The sequence below is a fragment of the Trichechus manatus genome, unplaced genomic scaffold (assembly GCF_000243295.1).
Source record: "Trichechus manatus latirostris isolate Lorelei unplaced genomic scaffold, TriManLat1.0 scaffold00004, whole genome shotgun sequence".
Lineage (NCBI taxonomy): Eukaryota > Metazoa > Chordata > Mammalia > Sirenia > Trichechidae > Trichechus > Trichechus manatus.
Genome location: NW_004443940.1, coordinates 34,720,781 through 34,732,535, shown reverse-complemented (window position 1 = coordinate 34,732,535; position 11,755 = coordinate 34,720,781).

The window sequence follows — 11,755 nt, the reverse complement described above, 5'->3', positions numbered from 1 at the left end:
AACCCTGGCCCTCCTGATGAATGGGGGGTAGGGTGGCAGGGACCTGGACCAGCCCAAACCCTGGCCCTCCTGATGAATGTGGGGGTCGGGGGGGACCTGGACCAACCCTAACCCCGGCCCTCCTGCTCACTCAGTGTACCGCTGAGCCTCAGGTCCCGATGTGCACCCCACTTGGCACGATGTGAGGTGGTGCTCGGATAACTCAAGGTGGTCTCCAGATGTGGCACTGAAGAATTCTGAATCACGCGGTGAGGAAGTTCTGCCTTTTTCAAATCTCAATCAATCCTTCTGAATATGTCAAGAAGAATGTCTCAGTTTGTGGCTGGTGTGGTACCACGGAAGAAAGTCCTGGCGATCTATTTCCGAAAAATCAGCCATTGAAAACCCTGTGGAGCACAGTTCTGCTCTGAGACACACAAGGTTGCCATGAGTCGGAATCGACTTGACAGCAATAGGCTAAGGAGTCCCTGGGTGATGTAAACATTTGGTCAGCATGCTCGGCTGCTAACCGAAAGGTTGGAGGTTCACATGCATCCTGACATGCCTCAGAAGCATGTGATCTACCTCCAAGAAATCAGCCATTGAACACCTATGGAGCAGTTCTACCCTGACACACACGAGTAGTCGTCATGAGCTGGAATCAACTCAACAGTAACTGGCAGCTGGTGGCTTTAACACCTCTGGTACTTGCTCTTCTCTTTTTAACAAGGAAGCTTAGTGCCTTCCTCAAGCATCCACATCCTTTCTTCATTTATTCATTCACTCAGCCCCTCCAAATACAAATTCAAGTATGTTTTGGATACCTCTTATGTGCTAGATACAGTCCTGAGCAGTGATGCATCAATAAATCACTCACTGCTGACCTTGTTTTGTGACGACAATGTTTATTTTTGTGGCTATGTTGTATTAATGGCAAGTGATCCTTGTTATCCACTTAGAGGAATGGTATTGTTCCCTTTTAAAGTAAATTTGAAGTTTGTAAAAACTGAGTTGGTTTAAGGAGCATATTAGGTTAATGACAACACAGATGTTTCCCAAAGATGTTAAAAATTGTGATGCAGGTACAAGGACACAGGAGTCAGGCCCTGTGGCCCGGGAGTTGGTCCCTGCAGCCCCTTCCAGCTTTGGCATGGTGTGGTTCTGCGGGGTCTGGATCTCACTTCTGCTGTGGTCTCCCCATCAAGAGAGGAACATGAGGCTCAAAGGAGAGAGGAGGCCACAGCCCTGAGGAAGGAATGTGGGAAAGGGTCCCTCACTGTCAAGGCCAGAGCCAACTCCGCTGGTCTGGGTCCCTTCTGCTCCACGGCCATGTCCATCAAAGGGATCTGGGTATGGCTGTACCCCAAGATGTGCCTGGAGATGGGGCTTAAGGCTGGAGGAGCGCCCACCCCAGGCTTTCTGAAAGGCCGACTCCCTTGGCACGCACCCCTCGCACACCCACAGCCGCCAACCCATGGCGCTCCCAGCAGTCAAATGGGCCCTGCTCCACCCCATTGGCTAAAGGGCCCCAGTGGCTTAGGTCCAAGTAGACAAGGAAAAAAGAGGAGGTTGCTAAGGAAGGGCTCTGTCACCAGTGGTCGTGATTGGGCAAGAGGTGACAGGTTCTCAGAAATGTGACCGCAGTGCGGTCACAGGGTGTGTGTTCCCAAGAGAACCCCCAGGGAACATGCCTGCTCCTCCCCTCAGCACCTGCAGGCCCCTTTACCGCCATCAGAGACCCGGCTGGGCCCTCTGCCCGCCCCCTAGCAGCAGCAGTGGCAGCCGTGTGCAGTGGTTCGCTGGGGGTGCCCTTGAGCCACGTTGCCTTGGCTCAGACACAGCTGGGCCATTTCTTTGCTGTGTGAGTTTGGACAGCTGAATTAACCTCTCTGTGCTCTCATTAAATAATAGTGGTTACTGACACTCTGCTGAGTGCTTTATGAGCATTACTGCATCTAAGCTTCATCGCTTGCAGGTGGGGGGTAGTATCATTACCCTCCCTTTGCAGATGAGGAAACAGGCCCAAAGGTGTTAGGTATCGGGACTGAGGCCACACAGCCCATCAGTGGGAGAACTGGGATTTGAACCTGGGTTTTGACCATTAGATTGCCTTGCCTCTGGGCAGGGTCTGCTTAGGCCCACCTGTGCCCTGCTGCCAGCTCGTACCCTCCCACCAGGCCTCGCCCCTCGACACCAACTATCATACGTTGAGTACTTGTCGTGTGTCCAGCCCTGTTCTAAGGCCTTTACAGGAATCATTGCAGTTAAGCCTCAAAGAATCCTAGGGGCTGGGAACAATGGGTACCCCAACTTTACAGATGGGGAACCGAGGCACAAGTTCAGTAACTTGCCCAGATTCTTGCAGCTGGTAGGTGGCTGAGCTAGAGCTCGAATTCATGCTTCAGTGTCCCCTCCGTTCTGCCCCCAGGATCCAGGTACCCACCCACCTGCCCAGGCCCTCCCCATCACCTCACACCCTTTGCCTGAAGCCCAGAGCTCGGGCCCACAGGCCACCATCTCGGGTAGCCCCGCTGTTTTCGGGGCATCGGTCTGTCTCCCTGGGGCTGCACAGTGCACAGGACTGTGCCCACCCCGAGTTCTGCTAGGAAGTGCAGTGCGGAGCTCACAAAGGGAGCTTGATGCATCTTTGCAGACTTGTTGACTTGTCTCCGTGCCCCCAGGTAGCCCTCAAACAGGAAGCTGATTGCATAGGAAGTTGAAAATCCACAATGACGGACAGAAGTCAGCGTTAGGATGGGGGCCTGCAGGCCCAGACACAGAGTTCAGCCCTCACTCCACCATGCCTCAGTGCCCTCAGGTCCCCAGAGCAGAAGAAGCTTCCAGAGACTAAACACTGCTCCAGTGGGTGAAAGAGGCCCCACTGAGGTGGCTGTCCTGGGTCCAAGGGCACGGTCTGCCACTCACCGGCTGGGTGGTCCTGGGCGAGCTGCGTGCCGACACGTTTCACTCCCTCACCGGGTATTTAGTGGGTGCCAGGCACTGTGCTAGGCTCTGGGGATACAGCCACGAACAAGACAGACCAGGCTTCCGTCCTCATGGGGCTGACCTTCTAAGGGGAGGACAGAACAGCTGAGTTAGCAGACAAATGAGATCATGTCAGACAATGATGTTGTTATTAGGTGCCATCGAGTCGGTTCCGACTCATAGCGACCCCGTGTACAACAGAACAAAACACTGCCCGGTCCAGCGCCATCCTCACAGTTGTTGCTATGCTTGAGCCCATGGTTGCAGCCACTGTGTCAATCCATCTCGTCGAGGGTCTTCCTCTTTTTCAATGACCCTCTACGTTTCCAAGCATGATGTCCTACTCCAGGGACTGGTCCCTCCTGACAACATGTCCAAAGTATGTGAGACAAAGTCTCGCCATCCTTGCTTCCAAGGAGCACTCTGGCTGTACTTCTTCCAAGACAGACTTGTTTGTTCTTCTGGCAGTCCCTGGGATATTCAGTATTTTTCACCAACACTGTAATTTAAAGGCGTCAATTCTTCTTCCGTCTTCCTTATTCATTGTCCAGCTTTCACATGCGTATGAGGCAATTGAAAACACCATGGCTTGGGTCAGGCGCATCTTAGTCCTCAAAGTGATGTTTTTGCTTTTTAACACTTTAAAGAGGTCTCTTGCAGTAGATTTGCCCAACGCAATGCATCGTCTGATTGCTTGACTGCTGCTTCCACGGGTGCTGATGTGGATCCGCAGACAATGGCAGGTGGGAGCAAAGCCTCATGGAGAATGAGATAGAGTGGGGGTGTGGAGCCGTGGGGGTCCTCCTGGAGGAGATGGCATCTGAGCTGAACTTGAGAGATGGGCCAGCCACAGAAGGGTGTAGGGAAGAGGGGGGACAACAAGGACAAAGGGGGCATGTGGAGTCATGGAAGACGGTGGGGCCAGCTCATGTTGGGCCTGTCAGACCCCTGCGGGGGGGTTGATTTTATTCAAGAGACAACAGGAGTCCTTGGAAGGCTTTGATTAAGGGGAAGGGCCACCTGAGGGACACTTCCGAGCGACCCCCCGCCCCGGCTGTGAGAGGAGAACGCACTGTGGGTGTACGTGTGGCCCCAGAGGAGTGGTCAGGCTCTGTGTGGTGGTTCAGGGAAAGGGGCAGTGGCTTGGACCTGGGTGGCCAAGAAAACAGAAACAAGCGGAGGGATCCAGGTTGGGTGGAGCAGAGCTGGCAGGAAGTGTGGACAGACTGGATGGGGTGGACAATGGGAAGAAGCGAGGTGTGGGAGAGGGCTTCCAGGTGTGGGCCTGAGCAGATGGTGGACGGTTTACTAAGGGAAGATGAGGCCTCGCCCTTCCCTCCTCCCACTTCTGACCCCGAGTCTTGCCTGGGCTTCTCTCCTGGGGTGCGGGACTCAGGAGCTGACTGCGGGGCCAGCTGCTGTGTGTGCTCACCCACCCAGAACTGTTCTGCACGACACTCAGTTGGCGCGTCTGAGGGAAGAGGGCAGAGAGGAAGGCTTGCCCGTGCCACAGCCCCCAGAGGAGCTGGGAGGTTGGAGGAGACAGGGCGGCCGAGCAGCCACTGGGTGCTGAGGTTGGTGAGCAGCACAGATGGCCGGGGGGTGGATGCCGAAAGGAAGTGCCTGAGAGGATTGGCCAGAACTAGGGCCTCAAATCAGATTATGCTTCCCTGAAGATTACCGCTGTATTTTAGCCGAAGCCATCACTGCTCAGAGTCACCCCTGGACACCCAGAGAGGCTCATGTACACACATATGTCACATGCATATACACACGTCACACACGCGAGATACCGCAGACATACACCACCACACACCATAACCACACATACATCCCTTACACACACACGTCACACACACACACTTCACACACACGAGATGCCACAGACATACACCACCACACACCATAACCACACATACATCCCTTACACACACACGTCACACACACACACTTCACACACACCAGATACCTCACACATACACCATCACAAACCATAACCACACATACATCCCTTACACACACATGTCACACACACACACACTTCACACACACCGGATACCTCACACATACACCACCACACATATATCCCTTACACACACACGTCACACATACACGTCACACACCACGTACCACACCGCACATGCACACGTTTTCAAGGATGTGAGTCCTGTTCTGTGGAGGTCTTGCCGCCTGAGGAGAGGGGCTGAACAAGACGGCCAGGGTGTCAGTCTTCGCCAACGCAGAAGTAAGGCTTCCCGTTAGGCGTCAGGCACTGTGCTGTGTGCCTCAGGGGACACCTCCCGAGGAGCTGGGTTTGTTATGACCCCCTGACCCCTCCCTGGGGGTCTGGCCGCTGAGGCCTACCCACGAGCCCCAAGTCAGAACCCAGCTCCTGGGAGACAGCGTCCCAGCCAGAGCTGCCCGGGGGCAGGGCCGTGCCACACACTCCCTGGCCTTTCTCCAGCATCCCACCCAGGAAAAGGTAGTTCCACGGCGCTCGGCTCTCGGCTCCCTCCCAGGCTGTGGCTGCTCGGCCGAGTCCCCACCTGAGTCACCCACAGCCGGGCCCAGTAATGACTGTCTCAGTCTCCCCAGGGGAGGGGCAGGGTAGGCCTCAGGTTCAGTCTGAGACCAGAAAGAGCCCTGGAGGGGTGGCCACCAAGGGCCTCCCAGGCGGTGCCAGGTGGGGACAGCAGTGTCATTCATCCAGCTTCCTGGAGCCTGCAGGGGCTTGGTGTTCCTGCCGTCACGGGGCTGGCTGGCTGGGGCTGCAAGATCGTAGAGGACTGGGCCCATGGGAGGGAGGGCGGGGGCCGCAACATGGCTGTAACCACTGGTCCCACGGTTAGCCCCAAAGGTACCAGTCGCTGGGCCAGAACCCCCAGGGGGTGGAGTCTCCCCCCGTGACCTAGGTGCTGAAGGCCGGGGAGGGCACCTGTGACCAGGAGAGACTGTAGGAGGGCAGGAAAGCAGTGGCCTGGGGAGGTGTCTGTGTGCAGCCAGCAAGGCCCACTGTGGAGGGCTGTCTGCCTGCTCCTTCCTGTCTCCCCCTCTCCTCTCCTTCACCCACACTGGCTTTCCTCTCTCAGGCCCGTCTCCTCTCCCCCTGCTCTCCCCGCCACCTCCCACCATCAGCCCTTCATGGTAATGTCCGCCTCAGCCACAGGAGGCCACAGGGAGAGGCGGCTGGGGGGTGAGTTGAACAGGGACCTGGACCCTGCACACCCCGCCACAGTTTCAGTGGGTGGCACTGGGCAAACTCCCCGCAACCCCAGGACCTCACCTCCTCTTGTGGGACCTGAAGGGGTCCGGCCCTGACGCTCACACCTGGCCTGAGTCACACAGTGGGGCACCATCTCTTCCTGTTTACAGGCTGTGCGTGGCGGCAGCCCGGTGTCCATGCATGAGTCTGGCCTTGAGGACTCACCATGACCCCTGACCTCCTCCTGGGACTCCAGAGTCCCCTCTGTGGAATTGTCCCTGTACCCTAGCTCAGCCCTGCTGACTTGTCGTGAGGAGCCCTCCTCGAGCCTGCCTGCAGCTCCCACTCTAGGCCCAGGGGCCCGCCTGCCGTTCCAGCCTGGGCACCTCCTTGGGGGACCAGGAGATGGGGTGGCTGAGGCCAGACGGGGCGGGGCTCAGCAGCACTCCCTGGGCACGTGGCCCGTAGACGGGACGAAGGCACCCCAGCTTTGCACAAGCCAGGCCTCCCCTCAGCCTGAGAGGCCCTTGTCCATCAAGGCAGAAGGGATGAGAGGAAGACCCACCCCGCCTCCACAGGGAAAGTGCCCCAGCCTGGGGAAGCCTTTCCCTCTGGGCCCTGAACCTTCCTTGAAGCAGGGGACCTTCGACAGCTCCTTCCAGCCCAGGATGCTCACTAGATGGGACAAGATCCTCCGTGGCTTCCCCATGCACCAGAATTCCACCTCCCTGCACCCTTCTCCCTCCACCAGGCCCCTCTGCCCAGGCCTCAGACCTCAGCCCAGAATGTCCAACTGCTGGTGGGCCCAGCCAGGGGGCTTGGGCCCAGAGCTGCACCAGCCACTGGCCCACCTAGAACCTGTCCCGTGTTCCCCCGATCCTGGAGGCCAAACTAGCCCCAGACAAGAAGCCCAGGGCCTGGCCAGAGTCACCCCAGTTCAAGACCCTGAGGGCTTCCTGATTTCATCCCAGCAGTGCTGGGTGCCAGGGTATTGCCTCATTCTGGCTGAAAACAAGAAGCACTTGGCAATGTTTTCAGATTTGCATTTACTGCAAACTCACCATATGCTAGTTACATTCAATCACATTTCCCATCAGTTTTACATCCCTTTTTTACATCACAGTTTTACGTCCTTTTTTTGTTGTTTTTGCTGGTGAGTCAGCTCCAACTCACAGTGACCCCATGTACAACAGAGCAAAACACTGCCCAGTCCTGCACCATTTTCACCATCGCTGGTCTGCTCGAGTCCATTGTTGTGGTCACTGTGTATTCTGGGTGCCTTGGTGACACAGCGGTTAAGATCCATGGCTGCTGACCAAAAGGTTGGCAGTTCAAATCCACCAGCTGCTCCCTGGAAACCCTATGAGGCGGTTCTACTCTGTCCTACAGGGTTGCTATGAGTTGGAATCGACTCGATGGCAGTGGGTTTGGTTTGGTTTGGTTTGCAACCTAGGGGCCTCATCTTCCAGCACTATATAGGACAATATTCTCTTGTGATCCATAGGGTTTTCATTGGCTAATTTGCGGGAGATACTATTCTGTCTCAGTCTGGAAGTGCTGCTGAAATCTGTCCACCATGGGTGACCCTCCAGCATCACAGCAACACACAGCCACCACAGAATGACAACTGACAGGTGGTGGTACATGACTTTGAGGGAGAATTACTTATTGCCCCCATTTTGCAGATGAAGAAACTGAGACTCGGAGAGGTTCCCCTTCATGTGCAGGCAGAACTGAGACTCCAGCCAGTCCTTTCCTCACGAGATGTCTGTTCCTGTGCATGCGTCCTCAATCTCCAACAGGCTGTGAGTGCCTCCAAGAAAGGCCAACCAGATGTGCCCGGGCCCCCCGGCCTCACGTCCTGAGGGAGAGGTGCCCCAGGGACGGCCAGCAGGTCCTGGGGCTCTCTTGCTCTGCTCCCCTACAGCCTCTGGGCTTGGTTAGAGTTCCGCCCCCACCCACCCAAGGGGAGCAGAACAGAAGTGCAGGTGGACATCAGGCAGGGGGCCTCGGGCAGGGGGAGCTCTCTATGGTTACAAATTAGAGGGACCAGATCCCAAGTGCCCTGCACGGCCTGGGGAACCTCTTCCACCTCTGATGAGAGATGAGCCCACTTCAAACATACCCCTTATTTTCTTACTCAGAAACTTACTTGGAACGAAGACATAAAATATGACCAAAACCAAGGTTTTTGAAATCCAAACAGCAGAGGGGTAGTTAACTCTAGACTGTGTGAGGACCAGAGACGCTGTGTCTCACACACCCACACCAGGGCCCCCAGCGGGGTGACGTCAATTGGTACAAGCTGGTTTGGGGGCCAATATGAGGTTGCCGAGAGGTTTCCCAAACCAACCAGCTGGTTTCAGAATTACTTGGGCCCTGTCATCTCTCAACCAGACTATTACAATCACACACGCATACACACACACGAACACAGACACACACATGTGCACATACACACACACACACACACACACACACACACTGGTGCCCCCACCTTCAGCCTCTCCAGCACAGTCCTTCCTCCACATTGCAGCCAAAATCCTTTTCCCAAGAAGAAAGCCTGGGCGAGACATGGCTCCCCATCGCCTCCGGGGCGAACCCAGACTCCACAGCATGGCATCCCAGGCCCCATCTTTCTCCTGCTCTTCTTGCTCACGCGCTCCAGCGAAGCCAAACTTTGTCCTTTCTGTCACTGGTGGCCCCACTCTACCCCCCACACTTTTGCTCACATGAGCGCTCCCCCCACCTTGAATGCCCTGCTCGTAGACTCAGAATGCCTTCATGCTCACTTTCCCTGGGCCCATGCCACCTCCTCCAAGAAGCCTCCCCTGGTAGCCCTAGTGGGATGTGGCAGCGCCGGGAGGCCCTCAGAGCTTGCTTCCCCCCTGGAGCTGTGTGCACTCAACTGTTCCTACCGGCCGCCTGAGACTGAGGGCCCCTGAGAGACTTTGCTGCTGGAGCCTGTCACAGACTGGGGTGAAGGAGGGGCTGCAAGGTGGCACTTCCTGCCTTCCCTTCCCTGCTTGTATTCACCCAGGCCTCAGCCCTCTTTAAAGGTGAGGAAACTGAGGCCCAGAGAGGGTGGTGACTCATGGAAGAGGCTGACAGGGCAAAGGACGTCCCTTCCCCTGCCCCTTTGCTGAGCTCTCCTGCCCCCATGCCACCCACAGAGTTCTGTGGGGCTCCTATGAGGGCCCCCTGCACCCAACCACAGGCTGGGCCTTGGCAGACCAAGCCAGGTAACGAGGCTGTGGACAGCTCGCAGCCACAGCTCCTGCGGGCTGGAAGGAGCAGGTCACAGAGGAGTGGCCGGGGCTGTCCTCAGCAACCTCCGGGCTCCTAGGGGCCCGAGGAGGGGCTTACGGGCACCTTATCCAAGAGAGGGAACCCTGGAGCACAGGGACCAGGGGTTGAGCCTGCGTGGGTCTGGGGGACACAGGACAATGTAGCAGCAGCAGTTGGAAGCCCTGAGTGAGGCCAGGCGAGGGTTCACTGCCCCCCACCTGCAAGGGGGCCAGAGGCAGCTCCCCCAGACTTGGTCTGGCAGGGATGACGGTTCCAGTCAACTCAGGAAAACAGAAATTGCTCACACACCAACAACGGGGCAACTTCCCCTTCCTGGTGCACCCCGGCTGGGGCCGCCCCTCTGTGCGGGCTCAGTGAGTCATGTCCCCCCAGCCTCAGCCCTCGGCCACCTCCCTGGGGAAGGGCTGGAGCGGCACCTGCCCCCCGGGGCTGTTGCAGGAATCAGACGAGCTGCCATCCAGGAAGGCATTGTGGAAACTGGAGGGCTGTCCACGTGTAAGTAACTTAACTCATGGGGACCAACAGGCTCAAGAGTGCAGACAGTGGGCTGGTCTCCCAGGACATGTGCGGCCCCCACCCCTGTGAAGACCCCAGAGAAGGCCTTTCACCCCCCTCCCGTCTGCTTCCCAGGCAGAGGCCTGCCTTCTGGACCCCCTGTCCATGTGGCCACCCCTCTCACTGCCCGAGGACAGGCCATTCCCCGAGGACCCTCCTTATCTTGGTACCCCTCCATCTGCTGCCCTTTTAACCCCCTTTGGATCCTGTGGGGTGAGAGAAGGCAGAGGGGAGAGAAGAGACCCCCAGGATTGTCCACCTTCAGGTAGGGACCTTCATAGTCAACGCTCCCACCAGCAAAGCTGGACACTCCCTTCCTTATACCTTTGCTGGACACTCCCTACCTTATACATCTCTCTGGTCTGTTAATGCTAAAAGAGCCTTTCTCTCCACTACCAAAGGCCCCTTCTCCACAGAAGTCCCAGCAGGGGCTGGGATGGGGTAGGAATATTCTGATCTGTTTCTGAGTGGCAGGCCAGCTCAATGCATAGCAGGTGCTCCAGAAAGTCTTGCTGAGTGTCAGGATGCGGAGGGCGGGGGCGTCCAGGAGACGGTGACACCATGTGGGTGGACCCAGTGGGCCTGGCTGCCAGGCACTGCCCCTCACCAGCCAGCTATGACAGGGGGCTGTCGGACCTGGGAGGTGAGGGTACAGGAAGGCTGCCCTAGGATGCCCCCTCATGTCAGGGGCAGGAACAGCTGCAAGGAAGACAGAGGAGGAGGACAGGAGGGCGCTCAGCGGGGTGGTAACAGGCAGCCCACTGCTTCCTGCAGCTCCAATAAACTCTTTCATCCACTTGAGAGTCCCTGGGTGGTGCAAACGATCAACACACTCACCGATAACTGCAAAGTTGGTGGTTCAAGAGGTGCCTTGAAAGAAAGGCCTGCTGATCTACTTCTGAAAGGTCACAGCCATTGAAAACCCTGTGGAGCCCAGTTCTACTCTGACATACACGGGATCGCCATGAGTCGGAATCCACTCAACAGCAACTGGTTTACTGGTTAAAGTTTCCCAGCTGGGGTCCCGGGCTGGTGGACCCAAGGCACACACGGCAGAGGACAGAGGCTGCTGGGAAACCCGTTCATTCAACACGTGTGCCCTGGGCTCTGGGAATACAATGACTGTATTCTGTTTGCCCCTCCCCACTCCACAGGCCCATTCTCTTCCCTGCTCTGTGCCCACAGGGCTGACCTGGGTGGGCACATCACCCAGGCTCCCTGAGGGGTCAGCCAGTGGGGGACCTGCAGGCAGGGGGAGAGCAGGAGAGAGGGCAGGGTACTTCTCCCCTCTCCCTCCCTGCCAGGCACCAAGGTCTGGCAATGGCTGAGTCTTGCTGTGCCTACAGCTCCAGCTGTCACAACTAGTCCCTCCTTATTCCTAAACGGTGATAATGACTTTTGTGGTGGAGTTTGAAAATGGTCCCCAAACTCTGTAGCTCTTCTATCAAGAGGCGGAGTCTACTTGTCCACACCTTGCCCAAGCAAGTCACTAGGACAGTCCAGCTCCTGTAGCAGGTACTTTCTACCACCCTCTCACTGAGCTCTCCTGGTGCGTATTCTCCCTCGCTCAACCAGGAGCAGGCCCACCTTGTTCAACCAGGTCTGTTCCTGGTAGTCTTGGCTGGCGGGGACTGACAGACCCCGTGTTTGCCCTTGTTCCTGTCTCATCATCCTCCATGCAGCATCCAGAATGAGCTTTCTAAAACACAAATCCTACTGTCACTT